We start from the raw sequence: 26,023 nt of genomic DNA on the forward strand, positions 1-26,023 counted from the left end.
TTGAAATCCATCTTTCACTTTTTCTGCTTTGTCCTTTAAGGCTTAACCTACCCAGGAGAAACAGTTGCATGTAGTTGATGTGCTATTTTTGTAAACTTGAACTTGGAAAGAAATTTGCTATCTAACTCTGCTTGGGTGATTCAAGAGTGGGATCACACCCTAAATCTAGTAGTTTAAGGTAGCTAAAACTAAATTTGACATAAAGCTATAGTTAGATCAGGGGAAAGCTCCCTATAATCATACAGATTTAGTAAAAAGTATGTCCAATTTGTAATAACCCAAAAAACCAGTTGATAGTTAGTTACTGACAAGACAGTATTTTTTCTTTTGTTTTAAAAATAATTTATCAACCTGTAAAGTCAGCATCTCTCTGCAGCACACATACCCCTTTCCAATTTTCACGAATTAAAGAGAGAGAGAGGGAGAGGGAGAGATACTACTTTTTAATAAAATCCTGCATTCCTTCCATCTAGAAGGCTTTATGTGTTGTTCATTATGATCTACCTGTCTGATAGCAGTAGGCTATTTTGAGGAATGAAGTAAAATTTGTTTCCTTACACAAAGTTGTGCCATTCCTGAAGCAAATGTCAGCTGCTTTATCAAAACTCACATTCTCATTTCTTTTCCTGTTTCTTAAATTGACTGAATTGGCTGAGTTTGAAATTGGTTTAGTCAATTATTTGCATTTATGATAGAAGAGTATGAGAATTTTTGAGTCTGTGGTTTTCATATTTGGGTTTTTTTGTGTATCCCACTTCCAACCATTCAGTAAATTACAGAAATATAGTATTGTCATTCAGCTTCAATAAGTACTTACTTCTTAGTGATCTTAGTGATTCTTCTGTAATCATGGTAAGTTTTTTAACAATGAAATTTTGCTAGGGGTCTGATTATTGGTTTTGTCTTTCATATTGAAAAGACTGGAACCTAGGAAGATGTGATGGTGTTGGTGAGGCAGAGCTTTTGTGCTAGAACAGATGGGAAAGTCTCTTCTATTGAAGAACTGTTCTAGAAAGAACAAAATACTATTTAGAGAAGTTAATTTCATTGTAGACTCTTTCTTCCCCCCCCCCCCCCCCAATAAATAAATAAAAAACAAACTGAACATAGCTGAACCCTTTGCAAACAAGTCTTACTTCCATTATTCTGAAGTACTCTTATTGTATAAGAAACATGAAAAGGCAATGACCTTCTGTTTCTTCTAGTCAGCAAACACAACATACACACAGTGTGGCTGCCTCCACTCCCAGCCTCGTTCAGTGTAAAAGGTATTGATGAGGAGATGGGTGGTGGAGTCATCTATTATTTTTTTAACCTGACAATCTGCAGAGATAATTCAGTCTGATCTTGCATTTCCTTACCTCTGTTACATATTTAAAACTATTGGGGTGATATTTTTTCCTGAGCGTTCACAGTACTTTTTTTACACGATTTAAAAGAAAATTTGTCCAAGTTACCAAATGGGTTCATGTCTGTTTCAGCTACCCCATAACTAGAAAGTTGTATTTCTTTCACCATACTGAGTGACATTCTCATATCTGATATGATACATGATTCAGAGTTCCCCCTGGTGTAAATTAAACTAGAGTGTAAGTATACAGGAGGTAAAAAACAATATTTTCTCCTAACTGATGGTTTTCACTTAAGAGGATGCAGTAATTTGTTTCTGTTTCACAGATTGAGGGGGACAATGTTACACATGTGCAGTGTATACAATGTGTGCAGTGAGGATTTGCTTATGAAGCCAACCTATGCAAGGAAAATGGAAACAGCATCTTGCCATTCAGGAGTATTTACTTCTGGCAGGGCCATTGCTTTTTCATACCTCTTTTAGCTGAAGAAACTTTGCAAAGCTTTTTGGAAGGTGAATGACTTCGTGGTAGTGTTCCTTTAGAGAAAGTTATTGCCTATTTATACTACTTCCTCTCTGAAGACTCTCCATTCTTAGCTATCTCCTTCAGAGGATTCTGATGTTGCGAAGAACTGTTTTTGTAGTAGCATGTGTGGTGTTTTGAAACTGGCACCTTGCCTTTACAACTGACTTTATTAATATTCTGAAAAAAATTTCTTTTGAAGTGACCAGGATTTTTAAAAAAAACATGATTTTGTAGGTGCTGGCTTCTTATATGGTTGAAAAAATATATTTACCATCTGAAAGTGTCCGTTTTTCAATACCCATTGTGTTTTGGAATAACAGTTTGCAGATGGGAAACATTTTGAAATAATAACATTAAAAATTATGTTATTTTGAAGGGTAGAGATTGATATTTGGTTTCTTTCATAATACTACCAAAATGCTTAATAAAATGATGCTTTCTTAGCATTTTATTAATGTAGAGCATATATTCTACATGAGAAGAATGTTTACCTTTTACCCAGTGGAGATGTCTAAGCTGGCTGAGATATTATTCTCTTGCATTTTTGAAGACTCAGTAACTGGTCATAGCAAGTTTTATATCTGAGACTGTTCAGAACTACTGAATAAAATTTTAAGTTCTCAGTGAGTGTGCTTTTATGTGGACCTCTGATGTATTTATCCAGTTTTAGTAAAGTATGTTTTTTGAAAACATACAAACAGTTGAAAGACATTTTGAACACTTTCTCCTTTTAAAGGTAGATATTAATGTCTGTTGCATTATCTCAGGCCTATTTCTGCTTTATCAGTCAAAAGTTATGGGTTTTCCTGGTAACTGGCCCAAATTAAAATCCAGTGATAACTGCATGTATTAATCCCACCTGTAGGTTGTATAAAGTGTGTTTCTTAATTTATGTGACATGCAATGTGGATGTGACAGCCTGGTCAGAGAGTGAGAAAATGAGATTCGTTTTCTCACAGTGGACTTGTGAGACTTTTTAGGGAATTATAGTGAAACGATGATAACGTGTTAGTATAAACAACCTACAAGTAGTGTTTTCCTACTCTATTTTTCTGTTCTTCTCAAGGACTGTTTGTAAGAAAGATGTTTTTGTGATCAAGTAGAATGTATCAAAGCTGTCTATAAAAGAAGAAAGTTTCTTGTGTTAAAGCTGCCGTTGTGCAAACCAGCCTTCTAGTGAATCAGTGTCATTTCTTGCTCAACAGTGACAACACAAGATTTTATATGAAATACAAACATGAAATATATCAAATTTTAGGAATTGTATCATGCAAATACTTTGCACCGAGTTTTAAATGTTGCCCATAGTAGAAAAGAAAACTGTTTTCTTTCAATGCAAAGCCACTGTTCACTTATAGTTTCATCTAGTTGGATGTCAGGATATTTCTTAAAAGGTTCTGGTAGCTGTCACAACAGAAAGCAATTGCAACTAGGCTTCCAAAAGGTAATTATTCTTTCCAGAATGGTAGAGTCACTAAGTAATCCAGGAGAAGTGCTTTGAAACTGCTATTTATAAAAGCTGGTGGTCAGTAATCTTGCGGATACAAAGAGAATGAGGGGTTTAATCCAAATGAAAAAGAAGACAAACTGACGTGTGTTTATCACAATCTATCAAATCTTCAGCCAGCGTAGGGGTGCAAGTCTTACATAGGAAAGACTCATTAGCTCCATGGATGGGAAACGTCTCAACATCTGATTCATTGTGCAAAGAAGGAGATTTGCTTTAAGATTACGAACAGTCTTGAATCTTAGCTCAGAGATGTGAGCATCTTTCTAAAATTTCTGTTAACCATTCTTTGTAACCCATGGAATTGGGGATGCTTTTATTTGGAATATTGCAAGTAAATATTTTACTTTGAGTTGCATTTAGGCTGTTTTCAGACAGGGCAATGTTTGTTGGTGGGAAATCCTCCTGCAGTCCCTAACACAGAACTGCTGCACTGCTCTTGCAGTGTTTGCCTTTGCAGTCCTGATCTCCAGGGATGTATGCATGAGATGAAAGTAGAGATGCACTAAGTTGCTAGTGACAGTGATGGAGCTGATAAGCAGAGTTCTCTGTGGACAAACAATCCTGGTGGTTTCTCTTAGGAAAAGAGGGGAACTGTTAGGGATTTAGGCAGATAATAAGGAATATGTTTTTGCCTATTTGTAAAAATAGTTTTAAAATATTTTCTTTTAATCTGAACAGTTCCTTCAAGACAAGGATAAGTACTTAGAAAATTTTTACTCCAGGAAATTACTATTACCAATAATAATTCTTAGAGAGGTGTAGACATGTGGGGAAAATAATAGTATGGTGATAGATAACAGGTGTTTAGCAACTGCTTTTAATTTAGACTTTTGTTTTCCACTTTCCTATTCATTAAGCTGTTTTGTAAACTGCAAACAGGTATTTTTGAACTAAGGCTACCCAGTCTTATTCTCATGCCTCACCAAAAGTCATGGTAATTGATTTATAAAGCAGCATGTAGTTCTAACATCTAATGTGTAATTGAATATTAAATTAAAATTTTCATCAGGGCAAAGTGAATATGATTTTTGCCATAGAAGATCTTACAAGGAGTATCCATAAAAGTAAAATGATGGTTGATGCCAGAAGGATGTTAGTCAAAACCAACAAGGCTTCTTTGGATTTCTTTGTGTTTATAATGTCAAAAGATAATGCAAAGTATATCTTCTTAAATAGAGAAGAAACAAAATTATGCTATAAAACTTACAGTGCGTGCACATCTGTCATGTATTATTGAATCAAGAAACCTTATTCAGCCTTTAATTATGCTTTTAAAAGCTATGTTAAATGTTGTTGTTTTAAACCTCATCACATGAAATTCAATAAGAATCTGTATTTAAAATGCCTGTCTCCTTAAGGTTGAATATCATGTTAGTCTGTAATTGTAATTTTTTTCCCTTCCTGGTGAACTTCATCAATGCTGTAAATTAGTAGCTATGCATTTCTTTATAGCATGATAATTTTTTGTGAGCAATAAGCCTTCATCATTCACAGAGTACAGTGTTAAAAAGAAAGAAGTTTTGCTGGTAGATTTTCTATAATTTTTCATCTCAGCATATCAGTTTGTCTGAAAGTGAAATTTATTTCATAAGGAAGTATTACTCCTTTTCACAAATGGCAAACACAGAAGTGGAGATTTAAAGTTTGTGTGGTCAAAAACATTATATTATTTTGTTTGCTCATGCCTAGTTTTGAGAATGCCTAGTTTTCTAAATTCTTCATATTAGTAATGTATTTCATTTCTTCAGTGATTTCTTCTTGATGACTGTAGCTGCTGAAAGGGTATGGCCATTTAGGGGTTGTTTACAGGGGGAGGCCCATGTCAGACACCACACATGAAAGGACTTTACCCAGTGATTTGTAGCAAGTTGGTGGCAAGGATAGAAATAAATGCTCCCAGGAAGCAAATTCTTCTGTCATCCCAGAGAACTCTTCTGCACTATTTAAGTGATGTTGATTCACATTTAGAAACTTACTGTTTTAGACAAAAATAAGATGATGAAAGACACACTTAAGATAGAAATGATTGCAGTCTGCAGCATAAGCATGTAAATTTTATCTCAGGAGTTTCTTTTGAAGTGGAGTAGAGAAAGAATTGTTTTTATGCATTCAGTCTTGTAGGTAAGTAGTGGGGATTTTTAATAAGTTGGGCGCATAGCCATATAACTAGAAAATAATAAATTTTTATGCATGTCTTTAGCTAGGGGTGGAATTACCATGCATTTTAGTTTAAATAAAGGGCAGTCATATTAAAATATTAATGAAAGAATATTTCAAAATAGGGAGGCAAACAAAAAGTAGCATGAAATTCAGCATTGACAACTAGATTTCACTAAGGGTAAGCTTTCTTTTGTTGACTGGATTTTCTTTTTCCTGCAAAGTAAAATCTAGATTTAATGTGGCTGATCTTCAGTCAAACAAGTAGTAATGGTAGTACATGGGAACTTAGTTAAATTTGCCAGGTTTAGGCCACTGCAGCATCCCTTGGTTACAGTGTCTTTATATTGGTCAAGCACAAAACTTAGTTTGTATGAGTGTGTTTACATGTTTATCTTGTTGTGTAGAAAGTACTTGAATATGACACAAATAGAAGAGGTTGGAACATTGGGAAGATGTCCTTCTAGGTCTGCATAATAATGGTGTTGTCATTGGGACAAAAATAGCTGGAAAACACCACTGATATAGGGCAAATACTGTGTAGAAGAGCATAAGTCTTCCTGGACTGACATAAAAGGTTAAGGTGTTGCAATGCACAATGCAGGTTAGTGTACTTAATATCTAGAAAAATGTTGCAATAAATTTCTTCTATCCAGTGAAAATGGCAGAGAAGAAGAGTGCGTTTGAGAAGTAAGTGTTGATTGTGACATAATTGTAGATTGTCAGTGTGATGTGACTAAGAAAAAAATAAACTTTAAAAATTAGGCTGTGGTAAGCCTTTTTTCAAAGCCTTGAGAAATAGTCTGCTTCAGGTCAACACTGTTTATTTTGTCCCAGAGTCTTGGAAGGAAAAGAGCCCAACTCCAAACCTAAAATCAGACACTTGGCAATTACACTGAGCACGATAATCACGTTCTCCTGAATCAGTGTTTCCAGATTCCTTTCCAGAATTTATTTGGAAGATATTCACTGTGTATCAGGAGTCTACATAAGGAAAGGCCAGATAAATCTGTTTCAGGAATGAAATATGGAAGACTTAGGGTAATTGGCCATTGAAATAATTTATCTCAGGACTCTAGGTAGGTATCTCCACTGAAACCCTTTGTCCTTCAGCAGCCGTAAGACCCAGACTGAGGATGCAGGAGAAAATTTTAAATTTGTTGGGTCTACATTTGTCACTGCTTAAACAACAGTTCCCTGTCTGTTCTGGGAAGAAAGCTGTGGATCAGATTCTTCAGAATAGTCAATGCATCCTTGTTGACAGATGAATTGAATTATGGGGCCAAATGGTTCACGTTGTATCAAAAAATGGTCTACAAGATGATTAAAATTCATATAGGACCAGAAATGACAGCTGACTTCAATTCTTCCTGTGCAGAATAATTTACGTTGGAAGCAGGAAAGATCATAGAATTACAGAATGGTTTGTGTTGGATGGGTCCTTGAAGGTCATCTCATTTCAACCTCCCTGTCTTGGCCAAGGACACCTTCTACCAGACCAGGTTGCTCAAAGCCCCCATCCAGCCTGGCCTTCAACACCCTCAGGGATGGGGCACCACAGCTTCTCTGGGCAACATGTTCCAGTGCCTCACCACTCTCATATAAAGTATTTCTTCCTAATATCTAATCTAGACATACCCTTGCAGTTTGAAGCCATTTCCCCTTGTTCTGTCACTACACGCTCTTGTCAAAAGTCCCTCTCTGTGTCTCTTGTAGCCCCCTTTAAGTACTGGAAGGTGCTGTAAATCTCCCCAGAGCCTTCTGTTCTCCAGACTGAACAACCCCAACTCTCTCAGCCTGTCTTCATAGGAGAGGTGCTCCATCATTTTCCTGGCCCTCCTCTGGACTCACTCCAGCAGCTCCATGTCCTTCCTGTGCTGGCAGCCCAGAGCTGATGCAGCCCTGCAGGTGGGCTCTCACCAGAGCAGAGCAGAGGGGCAGAATCCCCTCCCTGGCCCTGCTGCCCACGCTGCTTTGGATGCAGCCCAGGACACGTTTGGCTCTCTGGCTGGGAGTGCCCATGGCTGGGTCATGTCAGCCTCTCACCCACCAGCACCCCCAAGTCCTTCTGGGCAGGGCTGCTCTCAATCCATTCTCCACCCAGCCTATATTTCTGCCCATGTGTCAGCTGGCACCTAAACTCAAAGCTGTATGGTTTTCCAACCTCCCTCTTCTTGTAGGGAAACTGGTGGGGGGGTTGACAGCATGATTGTTTGCTGTGCACTTTTTCACTGGGATGTAAGAGGTTTCAAAGTATAATCCACTATTGTTTTCCCTTTCCTTATAGAATGATTTTGAGTGTCTTGATAGCAGCAGTGAAATGTTTAAGCCCTCCCAAAAAAGAAGTTAATTTAGTCCATGATGTTATAAGGAAATTAGGAGTACTCTCATCCAGAGTAAAGTTCTCTAACTGTTTCATCCTGAACCTCCAGGGGTTCAACCAAAATTTGACAATAAAAAGAATTTAACACTGGTGAGTGTCCTAGAGTATGATGGACTTGTTCTGTACCCTGCTTATATACTCTCAGATAACTACTTAAAACATTAGAAATATATGTGATTTCTAAGGCAACAGCTTTTGTAGTTAGTGGTGGTCTTGTGTTGGTCATTCTAAAAAGAGGTGATAATGTTACTCAGTACATAGAATATCATATTTAAATACCTGTTAGATTAGTGTTACAACATTTCTGTCAAATTGTATCAATTTCTTGGATACCATTGTGGTAGTGGTAGCCCATTCTCCATTTATTAGATTTTTAAACTTGCTAACAACCACACAGACCTGATACAGCCTGAGGGAATGCAAATAGAAGAATTCTTCATCTTGGGACTCCTTGTCCTGTGAGCTGTGATAAGCTAGTAATGGTGATAAATGTTGTGTTAGGGAAGAGTTAGATTACTAGGGTTTCTCAGAGATTGGAGTTCCAAAGGAAAGGTCCTGGCTGATGACCAGCCTGCCAGTGTTTTACCTTGTCTGGCAATATTCAGCATGTTACTTGCTTCATGCTGTGCTGGAAATTTCACTTACGAGAGTGAGCTTTTTAAATATTTCTGGCCATTATACACTTAGCTTAGAAGGAGAGCACAATGGCAGACAGATTGATCTATGCTTGATTTTCATGTGTTGCTTTTGAATCCCCATCAGTGAATAAAGTTTGTAGTCCAAGAAAAACAGAAGATCAGTCCCCAGGCTGGAAACTGCTGATTTTCTGTTGCAGCATGGCAAAAGGATGACAGTAGTAAGAGTTCTCATATCTCTCCTAAGGTCAGTTTTGTCACATTCAGTGTAAAACCCAAATAATTTTATGGGACAGTTTATGCTGTAATTATTTATTGTCTGTGTTGCAGCAGCACCTAGTGGTCCAAGTTAAGATCAGAAATGAACGTTCATGGCACATGATCTCTGCTGGGAAAGCTTTAATTGAAAGTAGATAGAATGGAAATAGGAGGATATCAGAAGCCATGGCAGAGAACAGGGAGATGTCTTTTAAGCCACTACAGGAGAGCTGAGGTACAGCCAGCAAGAGACCTAAGTTTCCAAAAAGGGTCTCATTTCTGTTTTATGTAGAGACATGTTTTTTCCTAGCATCAGCTCTTGTTAGTTCATTGCCTTTGAAAAATGGATTTTTTTTGGATATGGACATACCTGCTTGCTTCTAATCTTGGTTAGAAGTCTCTAACTGTAACACTTTGGTCAGATTTGAACAAATACTGCAGCCCAGTGACCTGTTGTTAAATATCATCCTTTGAAATTTGGAGCATGGCATTAGGATTGCTCACTGCATCCCAATGCATGATGCTTCTCTCACTTGGCTGCTCTAAAGGCTTCACAGCTATCTGGTGTACATTAGTATTCCAGCTGGATTGACCTTCTGAAAGGGGGTCTGTAAAGAGAGTTTAGTTGAAATTTCCAGGCATATGAAGGATAAGAAGTTCTTAAGGAGCAGTCAGCATGGATTCACCAAGGGGAAGTAATGCATGACCAGTGATAAACTGTGATTTAATGACTGGGTTGAAAACTGGTAGAACAGCCAGTGATTAGTGGCACAAAGTCTAGTTGGAGGCCAGTGTCAATGCTGGGTCCAGTCCTGTTTAATATCTTCATTAAGGACCTGGAGAAGGGAGCAGGGTGTACCCTCAGCAAGTTTGCAGTAGACACAAAACTGGGAGGAGTGGCTGGTATGCCTGAGGGTTGTACTGCACACAGTGGGGCACACGGGAATGTCATGAAATTCAGCGTGAGGAAGTGCAAAATGCTGAAGCTGGGGAGGAACAACCATAGGCAACTGGAAAGCAGCTTTGCAGAAAGGACATGAAGGTCCTGGTAGACAGCAAGGTGAAATAAGCCAGCAGTACACCCCTGTGACAAAGAAGATGAGTGGTGCCTGGGCTGTACTGGGCAAAGTACTGCCAGCAGGTTGAGGCAGATCATCCATCCCTTCTACTTGGCGCTGGGGAGGCCACACCTGGTGTGCAGTTTCCACTTCTGGGCTCCCCAGTAGAAGAGAGATATGTGGAACCTGGAGTGGGTCCAGTGGAGAGAGCCCAACAAAGGGTCACAAAGATAGTTACAGATCTTGAGCATCTCTTTGATGAGGAAAGGCTGACAGCTGGGACTTTATAGCCTGGAGAAGAGATGGCTCAATTTTTATAAATATCTGAAGGAACTGTGCAAAGAAGTCCAAGCCTGACTTCTCGCACTGCTGCGTAGTGATGGGACCAGAAGCAACTGGCACAAACTGTAACACAGGAGGTTCCCCCTGAACATCAGGATACACTTTTTTACTGTAAGGGACACTGAGCACTGGCATGTGGATATTCTCAGCTCAGTCAGAGAGAAAGAGAAAGGTTTTCTAACCAGGCAAGAGCCTGGGAAACAGTTGGGAAAGAATGTAAATAATTCTCTAATCTGTCTTGTTATTCACATTGTTTATAGATATGCTCTGCCACTGTGCGTCATTCACTGTACACCAATGGTGTGACATGTTTTTACTCTAAGACCAATGAAATTAGTCTTCTCAATGTCCTCTATATATAGAGCGGTATATTTGAAATAAAGCAGAGCTCATTTTCTTTGCCTTCTGATCTGGAGTTCTCTGTTCCCGTCCTGCTCGACAGCGACACTGGCACAGGCTGCCCATGGAGGTTTTGGCCTCTCCATCCTTGGAGAGAATCAAAAGGGGTCTGGTCATGGTCCTGGGCTGTAGGTGGTCCAGCTTGAGGCAAGGAGTATGGGCCAGGTGATGTCCAGAGGTCCCTTCCAGCCCCAGACGTTCTGTGATTCTATCATATAATATCTGTAATTCATTCAATCAGGAAGTTGACAATGACAAAATACTATGTCATTTTAAAAATGACAACATTTTTAATACTATGGAAATCCAACAGCTTTTAGAAATTTTTTGATCAGAGCCTTGATCTTACTCCTAAATATTTATTTTAAAAAAATATTACAAAAAAAGTGTTAGCAGACTTTAGTCATGATTCATTGGCAACTAAGGGGGGAAAACTTAAGGACAGAAACAAGGAGTCTATACTTGTGGCACAAGCCTAGTATTCATGCAGCTCCCTTCTGCTAGTTTTCTGAGGGTCTTGGAACATTGTTTTGCCTTGTGAAAACCCAATGTGTTGCATCATTCACTATGTAGAATTATATAACAATGTTTGTACAACACCCAACCTATTAAATTTGAAAAAAATAGTTCAGAAAAATAAGACACAAATTTAATTTGGATTTCCAGTCTCACAGCAAGGACTGCATTTTAAGTCCAGCACATTCTCTGATGGATGTCCTCAATGAAGGAAACAGAATGTCCTTTCTGTTGAAATAACCATTTTTGTGTGGTTGAGGTATAAGGAACTACTGTTTTGAGAATGTTGACAGAACCCAAATGATTTAGATTTATTATGCTACTAAGGCTTTATTGAAGGAATTACTTAGGAGCTAAGAAGTGACAAAAGGTAAACTAGACCATGACAGTGTATAACACCACTTTCTGCTTATGCTTCTCATGTCAAGCTTCCTACTTGCTTGTTTGTCAGCTTTTTTCAGACTCAGTTTTGCATTCTGCTCTGCAGCATCAGTGCATGGCACAATCTAGAAGAATCTGTCTGCTTGTTCTTCCCCTCCAGACATCGCCCTTTCAGCTTGTCACCTTCACAGCTTACAGGTCAATTTTGTTGTGATACCAGTAGCAAATGTAGATATTTAGCTTGACTTGTTAATTTTGTTTTTCCTGACTTCTGTCAATTTGCCTGCCTGTCTTCAGGGTCTAAGCTCCCTGGGGCATGGGCCATCCCTTCTTGAATGTATCCCTTTACCTAATGTTAGCACATTGTGGCTACTACCATGTACACAAAAAAAAAAAAAAATCTGTGGCAAGCAAAGATGAAGAGGATGAGTGAGATGAGTAACTGGAAGATGTGAACTTCATCAATTCCGTTAAACTGTAGGATCATTTTGTATTTTTAAGGTCAGCAAGAAGCTTTCCTTATATAGCTCTCATAACTGTATTCTGTCTTTTGGGATGTCTTCTAGTCGTGTAATATGTATCTGAAATAATTTTCCTTTCCTATTATTTCTTGGAAAATCACTGCCATGTATAATGAAGTAGTTTTTGTGGTAAGAGAGACAGAGATGTATGCAGTAATACATTTATATGTCTTGCTTTTGCAGAAGTCTTTTTCAAAATACTGCAAAGGCTCCTTATGCTTTTCAGGTTAGTTCTTTAGTGTAAATGAAAAGATAAATTATGTCAAAGATTGGAAAACTTGTGTTAATTTAATAAAAATCAAGTTTGTTTATTGCACTGTTTCACTGAGCACTCAGAAAACTGGATTGCTGGAATTCACAGTGATGTATATGAGCTTGTGAGTAATGGACTTGCAGTGACAATTGTTTACTGCTACCATTGAAACAAAAAAAATGTTTTGAATGTCTGTTGCTCTTGGATTTCCTTTCTCCATAATGCATATTTATTGCTCCAAGTTTAGGATGTACCTGTGGTTATGCAGTTATAGAGTATCCTACAACAGGAACTGAAAAAGCTGTATGTTGGAGGAGGGTTGTTTGGGTTAGGGTTTTTTGTGATGTATTTCTGCATTGAGCATTCATTCTTATATGATCTTTGTCTACCTGTTAAAAATTTTAAGAGTCTTGTATGAAAGTGTCATTTTTAAATGATTATTTATTTTCTTTAAATCTGAGTTTTAAATTAAATTTGAAATCATCAGATACATCATTATGGATGAGGCTATGAGAAACAGGCATGATTTTTAAAACCACTAAACAGTGCACATAAAGTTAGCACATAAGATTGCTGTGATTGGAAATAAATCCTATCTCCATTTCATATATTAATTCTGTAAATCGAACACTGCTTGCTTTTTCTCTCATTTCTACAGAGAATTTGTGCCAGTCCTTACAAACACCCTGCTAGGAACAGCATCCATTTTCAATAATGAAGATAAATTGCAAATACTGAAATTGGAAACAAATTTGTATTGCAAACAGTGTTTCAAATTGTTGGATTTGAAACATGTGCTTCCTAAACTGTATTTACAATAAATCTGGAATAAATAATTAATTTTCTTTGAGCAGTAACCATGTTTTTCTTAATTTGATTTGTAGACTGCTTGTATCTGTTAACTTTAATAACTGTTACTCTTAAGAAGCTTACCTCTTAATTGCTCATCTGCTGGTCTTATTTTTTAGGAGAGGAGTATCTCTAGGCAAAAGATTGTAGTGAATTGAATCTTACTGTTCTCTTTTCAAAGGCAAAAATGAGGTAGACTTTGCTATAAGCATATGAATATAAAGACTGAAGGCTATAAATGGAAACAATTTCAATATGAAATGCTGAAAACTACAGTGCAGCTAAAACAATTGCACAAGTACTTTCTTTGCACTCTATGTGTTGTAGAGACTCTGATTTAATTGGATTTTGGACATGATGCAATGTGGGCCAATATTTGGGTCTGATAAATTGCTTTCCTGATTGATTAATTATTGAGGCTTATATGGAAAGATTAAAAACAATAAGACAGATACTGTATAATTTTAAATTAAATTAGCATAATACATTTCTTAAATATTGGATTAATTTAGGGGTTTTTTCTGGCTGTGTTGCTATCCTGAATGCTGGTCGTCAGGTATTATACTCAGTGCAATAAACTGTTGAAATACTGGAATGTTCTTCTCTAACTACCCAAGTCTGGAGATGTGTACAGGGAGATCTATAAAGTTGGAATATTTCTAGTTAGTGATATGAAGAAAAAAATGAACTTGTAAAGCTCAAAGGGCTCAAACCCTAAGAAGATGTGTTTGTAATTATCAAACAAAGCAAGGAGGGTGAAGAGTGGCAGGTGTGAATAATTACGTGCTGTGGGGCTGTATCACTGGCTGCGTGTGGCAGGATGCCTGCTGGGCTGTTGTGCTGTAGCTAATGCAAACCAGCCTGTCTCACCTGGGGGCACAAGCTGTGGCCTGGCAGGCACTCTGCAGCGGGCAGCTTCACTGGCACAGGCAGGAATTTGACTGGTAACTTGGGGAGTGGGTCCAGATCTATTCATTCCTTTGCCCTCTTCATGATCTCTCTTAGGTAAGAAAGTACCAGAAGAAGAAGCAATTGGCAGTAGGTAGGTGGGGGACAAGGAAGGAATGGAATGCCTGAAGGCTTTTTTCTTCTTTTTCAAAAGAAACGGGCAGGATTCACTTTACCTGCAGTATTTATTGTAGTTTTTGGCTAGCATTGCTGCATATACTTAAACAATAACTTACTTTCTGCTACATTCAAGTTTTACCAGATGACTATCAATGCAGTCAGAATTAATTTTTCCTTATGATTTATCTATTATTCTGTTTTACATTTACACTTCACCTTAAATCTAGTTAACTTCTGCTTCTGAACCAATCATGTGTTACTTTAGTCATGCTTGAAGAAAAATGGTGTGTTACTATTATTTCAGGCTCTGCCTGAATGCTCTGCAGTGGTTCTGTCGTTCAGGATTTTCAGTTGAGGACAGTACCTGCTGCATGGAGTGGGTGGGAGCAGGCCCAGCAGTCATGCAGTGGTATGGCTCTGATGTGTCCACTGATTGTAACCAAATGAGAGACTGGAAACATCTACCCTTTTTTCCCTGCCAAGTTCTAAGAAATAAAGACTGTAAAATTAGAAGAGAAATATACTACAGAGGTGCAGTATGTTAATTTCTAGAGAACTGGTGAATGTGTGCCTGTGTGAATGCTCAGTCCCTTTCTGAGTAATCATAAATATAACATATAATACCAGGTTTTGTGAGTTGTCTTACAGAGAGAAGAGAGCAGTTACCATTGGCTTTGGGAAGATAGTTCATGTAAATTAAGATTATAAATGTTGTCATTCATACACAAGTGAGAAAGCCAGCTCTGCTGTTATTTGAAGAGGAGCTTTAGAAGGGAGAGTTTTCTCTGCAAAAACAGCCTCTGGTGTTGGATTTACCCACTTTGTACTACTTTCTCCTACCTCTCCTCTATCTCCCTCTCTTCTTATTGGTGGGTTTTTTTAGAAACTAGCTTACTGCCTTATTTTTACTTTTTTTTTACCCCTTTACCAGTTTATAAGGTATGGAACTACTCATTATTGTACTGGAAATTATGTTTCAGTGTTTTTCATGACACAGGTTGTAATCATAGTTATGGTTGCAGATACCACTTTTGAATTCACAGTGTTGGCATTAGCAGCTTAATTTTTGAAGAGCCTGTATATCCTGAAACCTATCTTAATCGATATCCTTTGCTTTTACAATTGTTGTTCTTCTGAAATTTATTTGTCTTTTTTGGTGTGTTCTACCTTTTTTGTAATAATTAAGCAAAGGTGCTAATGCCTCCCTTCCATGACTGTTTTAGAATTTTTGCCATAGTGGTAGGTGTTTTGGATCTTCTGATGAGCATTATTAAGAAAATTGAAATTGTTTGTAATCACCAATTGTCTAATGTTAGTTGCATAGGATTGAATAAACACTTTGATTTCATAGTTTTACATATTTTTCAGATTACTCTCAAAATTTTGTTTACATTTAATATTGAAAGTAGTTGTTTGCAACATGTAACTTTACAAGAAGAGAACAGTGTGTGGAAATTTGGCTGAAGTCTTACAGTACTGTCTTGGATTTACGCTTTTGTTCATAGTCTAGATGTCTTGGCAGAATGTATACTTTTTAAATTGTTGGGTGATGACTTTGGACTTAGATCTAATCAGCAGTTGTAGATCATTGTAAGCCTCTATTTTAGCAAAACATAATGCTATGGTATTTTTAGAATGGTTTTAAAGAACATATAACTCAATACCCTATTATTATAGAGTGATAATACTAAGTGTTATTTCCAACTTCATTATATTTATTGTTATAATTGTGATTTTTTTCCATAATACAGGAGGATCCAGAAAATTATCTATTAAACTGTATATACATATATTAGACTGTATAGCTTATATAAAGATTGTATTTATATAGCATATCTAAAGTTGCATTCATAGCTGTATATAAATATGATAGCCCAAAAATTGTAAAGTGAATGGTGAGTGGGGAAAAAAGGTAATGAAAATGAAACAAATAACATGGGAGCCATATAGCTCAGCTCTTTTTCTTTTTGTTAATTTTTCTATTAATTCTGCACTATGGGAGGGAGGGACATGGTGTAGAATTCTATTTGGATCTCACTAAGAAAGACTGGCCAATGAACAGCATGATGCAGTAGCCTTATTAATAGGGAAGAATAAAAAGAGAAACACAGCAATTAAATCTTGTGTCCCTTCAGAGATTTGGAATCTGTTGATCACGCAGCCTGAGATGGAGCCCAGGTGGGTTTTCCCACAGCATGGTGTGCAGATGCTGTCTGTGGATAGGTTCCTCTTCCCTATCACAGTGCCTTTATTTTGTGTAACGAGCAGTCATTTTTCCTAAGAAGCTGGCATGGCATCTCTGTCATGTCATCCACCAGTGCCACCTGGGGCATGCCAGCAGGCTCCCTGCAGCGCTGCTCGTGCCAACATATGGGCTTCTAAGTACAAGGCCCAACAGAGTGTGAATTGCCAGCTCAGGATTCCTAAATCTTCAATCACAGTGTCTTCCAGGGAGCTCCCAAGACACTACTTCCCTTGACATGGGCAGGAGGATGATCTCTTCTGTGGGGGAGTAAAAAGACAGAAAAAAGGCCTGGTGATAACTTTCCAAGTGAAAATCTTGGTGCAGCTAGCCAATTCTAATGCAGTTTGAGATTTTAATTTTGCAGTGCATTAGACATTTGTTGGTAAGAGGATGAAAAAGCCTCTGTTGGCCCTTCAGTGATAGCTTTCCCTTGCTGCTACTCAGATACAGGTATGAACAGATGTAAAAGGCTTTGAGCCTGTCTGCCAGGTGTATGCATTATTTCTAACATTGTACAGATTTAAACAAAAGTCCGCAACTTTGGCAACTCAGTCTGAAACAAAGAGTACCAGATCACTGACTGTGTGATGTGGCTCACTCAATTTATCTTATTGTAGTGTCTGATCCTTAGACCTGTCTCTAAACATGTAGCTTAAGGAGGGTCGTGCTGCTTTCATTACATGTACCTTGATCCACACAAGCAGTAACTGTATTCCATCTTGCATTTTCTAAACTCTTTTTTGAGAACTTGCAGTTCTGAAAGCTCTGGTGAATTTAAAGTCCCACTGTGACTACAACTGTTCTTCAAACAGTACAGAAGCAATATTTCAATCCCTGCAAAATCATTTATTAAAGGCATTTCTGAAGCACAGCTATCAAATCCAAGGCACTACTCTGGCATTTTTTTTCTGTTATGCAACGATTTCAGTGCTGTAGCAGTTTCATTGTTTCCAGGTTTTTTTCCTCCTCCTTTACCTTACATTTTTAGAAAACAGCTAATTCACTGTTGTAGAGAACAGATTAGAGAAAACCAGCAGCATGCTAAAACAGTGAATACAAGATGATGATATAAAAGCTGTCAGCAGCAAAAACTTCTGGGAACCTGCATCTGGAGGTGCCATTGGTTGAATTCTACATACAGAACTCATCAAGCGTCCAAGGTTGGAAGTATTTAAATTTCTTATTAGTGATTTCTATTTTGTTATCTCATGTTAATATTGTTTAGCATAGCACACTGTTAGGCAAACTGCTGAATTGTGGCAACCAATGTGCCTTTTGTGGAATTCATTGCCTTTCAGCTAAATAATAATATTGCATTAATAATGCCTGGAAAAGTTAGCCATAAACCCTTAAGAAAGGTTATTTTAAAGCATTTTAATAATGCAGTGAAGACTGTATGGGTCAGTCATTCTTTTCAGTCTATTCTCTGTACAAGTCTGCAAAAAAAAGGCTCTTTAACAACTTGAAGATGCAGACAGAATGAACTCAGCATACCTAGCTTCTCACCTGAAGTTTAGAGATTGTGTGTTTGATAACTGTTCCTTTGCCACAGTGGAGTGTGTACAGCAAGGATAACATCTGTTTGCACACACAGGCTTTTCTCAGGTGCTTATCCAAGGATATGAAGCAAATTCTCAGATAAGAGCTGCAGATATGAACATCTGCATTCTCTGTTTCTGTTTTCCTTTTTTTTTTTTTTGTAGGTTTTTTCTTTTTTTTTTCCTTTTTTTCTTTTTATTTTTTCTTTTTTTTTCTTTCTTTTTTTCTTTTTTTTTTTTTTTTTTTGTAATGTAGGGTTAATACAAGGAACAAAGTAATGTTAAGAAATTCTTAAAACTACATAATATCTGGGGAAAAAAGAAAATGTGGATTAAAATGGGAAGAATCTAAAGCATGTTATTGAATTGACTTTTGGAAAGTGACTAGGTGTTATAGTACTCAAGATGTTCTACAAAGAGGGGGTTTTTTCAGCTTAGAATTTGTACTCACTCATCTTTTCTCCTTCTGTCTAAAGGAGTGTTTTAATGGTTTCAAGCTTCCCAGGGTGTCTTGCTTCACAGCATGCTGTAATCACCTTGCCTTTGGCCCTAGAGGCCGAGGAGCCCTCCAAAAATAAATGGGAAAATCCAGAAGCTGTCTCCTCGACTTAGCATTTTCTTTTAGCTCTGCTTGATGGCAGGATTTTGTTGGCTTTGGCCTCAGAATGGTGTCTCTCCAGCGAGAGCTTCCTCTGGCAGCCGCTGCCTGCTGCTTAGGGGCATCAGCTGGGGCGCTGTGCACAGCTGTCTCCCACAGAAACGCCTGCCCATGCCTGCTCTAAGAGCCTTTAACTGCTTCTCCTGTACAGGATTGGCTTTTCAGCTCCCCATGAGCATCAAGAAGTGTCAAGACCATGGTGATTCTGAATCTCTGCTGAGGAAGGAAATCCGTTGGGTTTTTTCTTTACAGTTCTGTACTTAAAACAAAGAAAACAGGCTGGTAGATGTGAAACCTTTAAACTTCTGAAAATGCAGAGGATAATAATTAGAGGTGGTTCTTTCCAAGCATGGATGTGCCACTGAAATCACAAGGCTGAGATAAACACATTGTTTGTTTCTACAACACAAAGAGAAATGCCTTGTTGCATAAGAAAATAGCTGGATGGGAAAAATATAGCACTTAGTTACTTTAGAACTACAAAACAGGTTGTCTGATTAGTGTCACTCTAATACTGAATATTCGTGCTGGATATATTTAGATTTTTATTTGTAGACACACCTGAATTGCTTTGTCAATCCTTCAGCCTAGGTAGCTGATGTCAGTGTTAACGTGGTAGTTCAGTTCTAGAACTGACCTTGGCAGACCTGTCAGTTCAGCTCAGGCTTAGCCCCACTTCAGTGGTCTGGCTGGCTCTTGGAGGAGGTCTTGGTTTGTCCATCCAGTTCAAAGTATGACTAAAGTATGTTTGTATAGGTGGTCATATAAAGTCGTTAATCTTTTTTATTTGATCTATAGTTATCAGCAGGGAGCTAATTTAACCCCTTCTGCACTGCTTTAGTGTCATTACATGTGAATTTTTGAAATAATTCAACTTTAGAATCCTAAGGGATAACCCTTCTCTGTGGAAGGATGGACTCTGAGAGAATAGAGATAGTGCTGAAGGCAATCTTGCCCCTGAGGTGTGGCAGCTGTACTAATTACCAAAAAGTAGGAACAGCCTTGCCTTTAATAGGTCTCAGCTGTGTCCAATAAGGATGGGTGTTATAAAAGAGTGGATTAGCTAAAAGAGAGGGGAGTTGAATCAGTTGGCTGTGCTGCTGCAAGGAGCAAGAGTCGTTGTGCTAGGGACAGTAAGGGTTAGGTGGCTGTGATAGGGATAGAAAGAAGTCAGCTAGCCATGTGGAAGAAAGAGAAAAGGAGTCAGTGCTGCGAGGAACTGCCCGTGAGAACTCACAGAGAGAAGGTATGAAAGTCTTAGAGTAAGATAATAAACTAACAGTGATAGTCAGTTCCCATCCACTGTTGATTGGTGCCAAGCACTTCTCAAATGGGTATGTAACACAATGTCATTGTAGATTGTCAGTGGTTTCAGATTACATCTTTCAGAAAGTTAAGTAGGCTTCAAAACTACTTTCTGTGCCACACAGAGCTTTGTTTTTTTGGTTTTTTTTTTTACAGATTTCAGGTTAGTTTTATTACATACTGATCATAGATTAGGATTAGTGAATTTGGACTTGTGTTCCAGAAGCAGTTTTCTGTTTAGTCACCATGGGAACATTAGTTTGAACAAATTTCTTAAATCTCCTTTGGCAACAGCCATTTTATCTTGCTTTTTTTCTTTTTTTTTAAAAAGAAAAAAAAAAGTAAGACCTTTCAGAAGATACATGAAAATTTGTATAATCCTCACCTAAAGTTAAAATGTAAACACAGAAAACTACTGTCCTTAGTATATGGAACTTCCTGGCTGAATGGTTGGGTGCGGAGAGTAGTGACCGGTGGCCCAAGTCCAGTTGGAGGCCGGTGACCTAGTGGTGTACCCCAGGGGTCAATACTAGCTCTAGCCCTGTTTAACATCTTCACTGATAAGCTGGATATTGGCAGCAGGTTTGCAGATGACACAAAGCTGGGATGAGTGGTTGATACGTTAGAGGGTCATGCTTCCATCTAGAAGGACTGTAAAAAGCTGGAGAAATAAGCCAGCCAACTAGTCTCAGAAGCCAAGACCTACTGGTTTTGGTAAGAATTTTCATCATTCTAATTAAAATACTTCATGCTTCCATTTGACAAATATGAAGAAAGAAGTTATTCCTAAGGTTACAATAATACCTAACACAAAATAACAAGGATTGTTGCCTTTCCTCAGGAAAAGTAAATTTAATTACTGGGGTTTTAAATTAAATCCACTGAGATATGCTGTACTCTAAGGCATGGATACATCTTGTGTTTGGGAAGAGGAAGTGCTGCCTTTCTCTCTGGAAATGTAAGATGAGACTATTGACATACAGGGGGTTTTGCACATTTAATTGCTATTCATAGCTTTTACAAATTTTAGAGGACTACAACTAAAGATTTGACAGTGGGGTAAAAATCTAGTATTGTAGGTTGTATGCGCTGTTTTTGGCTTTAGCAAATTCTTTAGGAGTTTGTAATACATATATTTACATAGTAATGTTTTAAAGCAAATAAGCCACACTTTGGACCCAATTTTTGGTTTCCCTGATATTTCTGACATCATAGAAAAAGTAGATGAAGTTTTGCAAAGCAATGAGATTTTTCAAAATGGTTGCATATGAATGTTTGTATGTACAGAGAGGAGAAACAAAACAGCCAATTTGCCTTTCCTCTCTCCAACCATTGATTTCCCATGCTTTCTATCATACTATCTTTCATGTCTCTCATTTTCCGTAATGATTTACAAGCTTTGACAGCTCTAATTTTGTAAAAGTCACTTGAAGTTGGTCATCAGGTTGGAAAAACTGTGTTAGGAAGGAAACACGAGAAGGGGAAAGGGGAATTCAGCAGAGAAATGGATGAACAGCGTTTTAGTAATTTTTATAGGCAAAACCAGGCATTATTACTGAAGAATTTTAAGAAAATGTTTAGCGTATATGTTTGGCTGTCAGATTTTTTTCTGTCATAGAAATGCTGAAAGACTTATACACTGTTGAAAATTATAAATGTTGACACTTTTAAAAGTTTAGTTGCTTACCTGCTCCATATTGATGGAACAGTTCTTTGGAGAAGTAAAATGGCCTTTCTCAAGGAACTGGTGAAGTTGCAAATGTGGGCTTTGGTTGTTTAATAGTGATTATGTTGATAGTTTTCATTAAAACATTTAGATTTTTTTTCAGGTACTTAGGAACGCTTTCAGTATCTGTTATGGTTTCTTATTATACTTGTGTAAATACACAGAAATCATTTGTGGAATTAATGAAAATTGCATGGCAAACATGGTTGTCATGCATACCTATAAATTTTAAGACTTTTTTTTTTTTAGTGACTACTGATTTTAAGAAGAATTGCAGACTAAACTAAGAAATTGTGCAATCCATTGGGTCTCCCATTGACTCAACAGTGCATTTAAGGGGGAATTTAATAATGTTGCAGGTCTTAGAATACACTAAAAAAAAAAAGAAAAAAAAACATTTGGTAGAGAAGTGTTTTCTTCTTTCCCAGTTAAATTACCCTGATGTCCATTTCTATTTTTGTAATCTTCAAATGGCTGGTTTAAAATGTAACAGCTCAAAGGTTTCAGTAAGGACAAAAGTAATTATATAATGATAGAAAATGACAGCAAACCTTTCAATGGCATATACCATTTGTATCTATTTTTGTTGGCCATTTGTGAACCATGAGGATTACTGATGGTGCAGTAGAAAATAATGATGATCCTATCATTCTAGTGGTCCTTCCCCTCCTTGTTCATCAAGCAGGAACTCAGCGCAAATAAGGAAAACCAGTATACATTTATGAGCTGGAGTTTCAGAATACCTACAAGAACATTATTCTTGATAGGGCTGTAACAGTGGCAAGAAATGAGCCCAGGCAATGGATCATAACCTTTTTAGCCTTCCTAACTGAGCCAGCCACGCACGCACACAGCGTGAGACTGGATCCGAGCCTGTGATGCCAAGTGCTGCAATGTGCTAGCAGGCAGAGGCACCAAAGGCAGGAGGCAGGCAGGAGGGCTCTGGGATTGCCTGGCAGTATTGCCTGGGAATGCTGTTCCTGTGGGCTCTGCTGACAGGAGCCTCTCAGGGTTGTTCTGTTGCTCTGCTCCTCTCGTTTGCAGGGCTGCTGCCTTGGCTGGGTGTGTAGGGCAGAAACTAGTGAGGGAGAACCCTTGGCAGGGTGGGTGCTCCACGTTGCCATGTTACGGATGTGGCAACTGCTGGCTTTCTTTTGAGCTGCAAGAAATTTACTTGGAGTGTTCATATGGGGTGTCATTCTCCTGCAAATGCCAGCATGGCTTGGTATGGTCCTGACAGCTGATTGATTGATTTGATTCATTGCCTGGATAAGCAAACATATGAGACATGACAGGCTGTATAGGCTTTAAAGACTTCTCCCATTTTGTTGCTTGCTGTGAGCTTAGAGTTAAATATAGTTAAAGATTTGGAATCAGCAAACAGGGGGAACTAAAAGTTAAGAATAAGAATTAAATATCAGTGTGACAAGATTATTTCCAGAATATATAATTTTTTCCCCTTTTCAGGAGAAAAAAATGGTGTATTTATTCACATCTAACAAACACGGACAGCAATAAAATGACAATATTGTGTGTTGCAAAGCTGTTTAGGAATAGAAGTGACTGTGAGTCCCTTAAAGACAAAGTAAAATAAATCAGTAGCAAGATAATGTCAAAAGTTATGTTTAGGTAACAAAGACAAACAGGAGAAATAATGTAGACTACCTAATGCATCAGTACTTTTAATTTCATTCATTCAACTAATAAGGAATGAAATTTTGGCTAAAATACAGCAGCTCAAAAAAGAGTCCACTACAAACAGGCTGATAGGAGCAAATGTGCTTAAACACTTGGAGGACCATTCACAGGAGGAAAAGTTGGGCTACAGTTCTCTGGGCTCGTGTCAGATGAGGGTTGCATAGGGCTGGAAAGCACTTCTATTACTGCCTTACACCTGCTATTAAAGTAAGCAAGTTGTAAACAAAAAAAAAAATTATATGCAATTCATTATTAACCACATAGAATTGTTGTTTAAAATATCTGATTGTAAAAGTATAGCAAGATTCCAGAAAGAGAATGAGTAGCAAACTTCACCCTGTAATCAAGACCTGAAATCAAGACTTGGTAGTCCTGAATGTTGCAACTCTGTAAGTGAGCATTAACAAAGGTACACAAATGTAAAGCTTACTTCTGGTATAATTGCTTAGCTTATTTTCAGTCTCCCTATTTTTATTTTCTGTATTTCAGGTTTGGTGGAGCATATATTTCAAGTGGTATATGAAGCATGACTTGTAGTACTCTGGAATCATTTGAGATTGTAATTTTAATAATTAGTTGAATGAGTGAGTGATGAAAACACTTACCATTTAAACTGATTTCCAGGTTTTTTACAGCTCACTGAGATAATAGGCTCAGTTCCAACTTTTTACGGCTTTTTCAGGATCCTCCCAGCTGGAAGAAGTGACAAGAGGCTTTGGTTCCTATTTTCAAAGTTTATTCATAAGCATTAGGAACAGACATGTGGAAACAAATGAACTCTGAGATGGATTGATGATGCCATTTCTTTGAGCCAGTTGCGTGAAAAGTGCTCAGCTCCAGAGCTGTTAAAATAGGTGCAGTTTATAAGCATGATGTTAAAATAAACAAAACATTGGAAAAAAATTAACTCAAAAAAAATGAAAGCTTTTAGAGATTGGGGGTAAGGGATAAATCTCTGTTTCTTTTAGAGTTGTTTCATGAGCTACAGGCTTTCTGGTGAGATATCCTCTCCTCCCTTGACACCTGAGTGGACCTTGTCCCACTGAGACCATCACCACTGCTACCGCTAGAGACAGCAGTGAACGAAACATAAACAATACTGGAAATCCTGTTTTTTAGAATCTACACTTCCCTGTATAGGGTTTAATATCAGCAGTTTTTTGTGGATGGCAGCTCAATGTTCTGGAAAGACCTATGGTACATTTCCAGATCATTTTGTGGAAACAGTTTCCCACTGCTTGTAATAATTGCGGAGCCATGGGAAGCCAGCAAAAATCTGAAACAGCATGACTAGTTCAGCTTTGTGTGAATGTGACTGTGTTTCTTCCAGGAGCTTGAAGGTTCTTTACATGCCTTTACACCGCTGCAGATCTGAGCTAATAAGCCGTGTCATAGCTGGGGTGGCACCATGTGAGGTTAGCTTGGGGGTGTGTGTGTGTCTTGGTGTTTCCTGACCTAAGCTTATACAGTGGCATTAGAGTGTGTAGAGTGAGTGACTGCTGAACAGGATTTCATATGTGTGCCCCAGTGATAGTCCTGCTGTATCCAAGCTGGTGCTGCTAATGTGGTGTCTCTGCCTTATGGTCTAGATTTAGCCAGGCTCTTCAATTCAGACAGAGGTCTTTTGCCAATCAAATGCTGCATCTGGGCAAGAACTACCAGAAACAGTGTTGGGTTGAACCCAGGAAAGAGAACAGGCTGTGTTGATTGATATGTTGTGCATGCTCAGTAATAACTGTCTGCAGGGCTGTTTCCCTCCACCACCTGAGTTATTATTTTACTTCTGATAATGGAATGTTGGTTGTAAAAAGAAAACAATATGGAGGTAGATGCTTTTTAAACAAGCAGTAGGATTTATTGTAATGCCCTTTTTTTTTCTTGACCACTTCTGCTATTGCGTGCTTGTTGCACTTTTTTTTCTAGTTAGAGTTGAAAATCGCTCTTTAAAGTGTTTCTATTTTGAAACTGTTTTGTACGGCCACTAGTTTTAAGGAGGCTTAAGAGTACTAGTGCAAAAAAGATATCTTAAGTACTTATGTTTTGGACAAAGAGAAACTGTCCTATTTTTAAGGATTATTGCAACCACTTTTTATAATACTGTTTTTTTCTACTTTCATGAAGAATTTTCCCATAAACTATCAAGAATTGACATTAATGGATTGAAAATGCTAAACATATGGATATAAATTACTTCATAATGAGATTTAGAGAAAAATAGAGTAAAACAATTACATTGTCATCCAAACAATAATTATATGAAGTATATTAGTAGTTTTATAAAATTATTTTTTACTCATATTCTCATGTTACATTATTAAATTATACTAATTTTCTTAAATATTTAATCATCTTCTTGTGAAAGCTAATAATTTAAAGATCCCTTTACATGAATGTACATCCTTATATTCAAAAAGTAAACACCTAACTGAATTTTAATGTCAACATCTTTTCATAATCTCTGCTAACAGTATAAAATTATGCCTTTTATACCTCAGTATGGTGTTTGTAGGGCCTCGGTTCAGAGCTTTGCATATAGAGTTGTGCTAAATAAATGATTATTGTGTAATTGCTTAAAGCAGACTCTTCTGTCCCAGCTGATCCTTCAGCAAGCAAAATGAAGGGGACAGATATACCAGACTAAGCCCA

The 26,023-nt window shown here is 37.7% G+C and overlaps 1 protein-coding gene across 20 annotated transcripts in view; it reads left to right on the forward strand.

The window, feature by feature from the left end:
• GPHN (gephyrin) overlaps window positions 1-26,023 on the forward strand; it is a 275,721-nt gene that overhangs the window by 49,905 nt on the left and 199,793 nt on the right. The gene's annotated exons all lie outside the window — the stretch shown is intronic.

The sequence above is a fragment of the Vidua macroura genome, chromosome 6, assembly GCF_024509145.1.
Source record: "Vidua macroura isolate BioBank_ID:100142 chromosome 6, ASM2450914v1, whole genome shotgun sequence".
NCBI classification, from domain to species: Eukaryota; Metazoa; Chordata; class Aves; order Passeriformes; family Viduidae; genus Vidua; species Vidua macroura.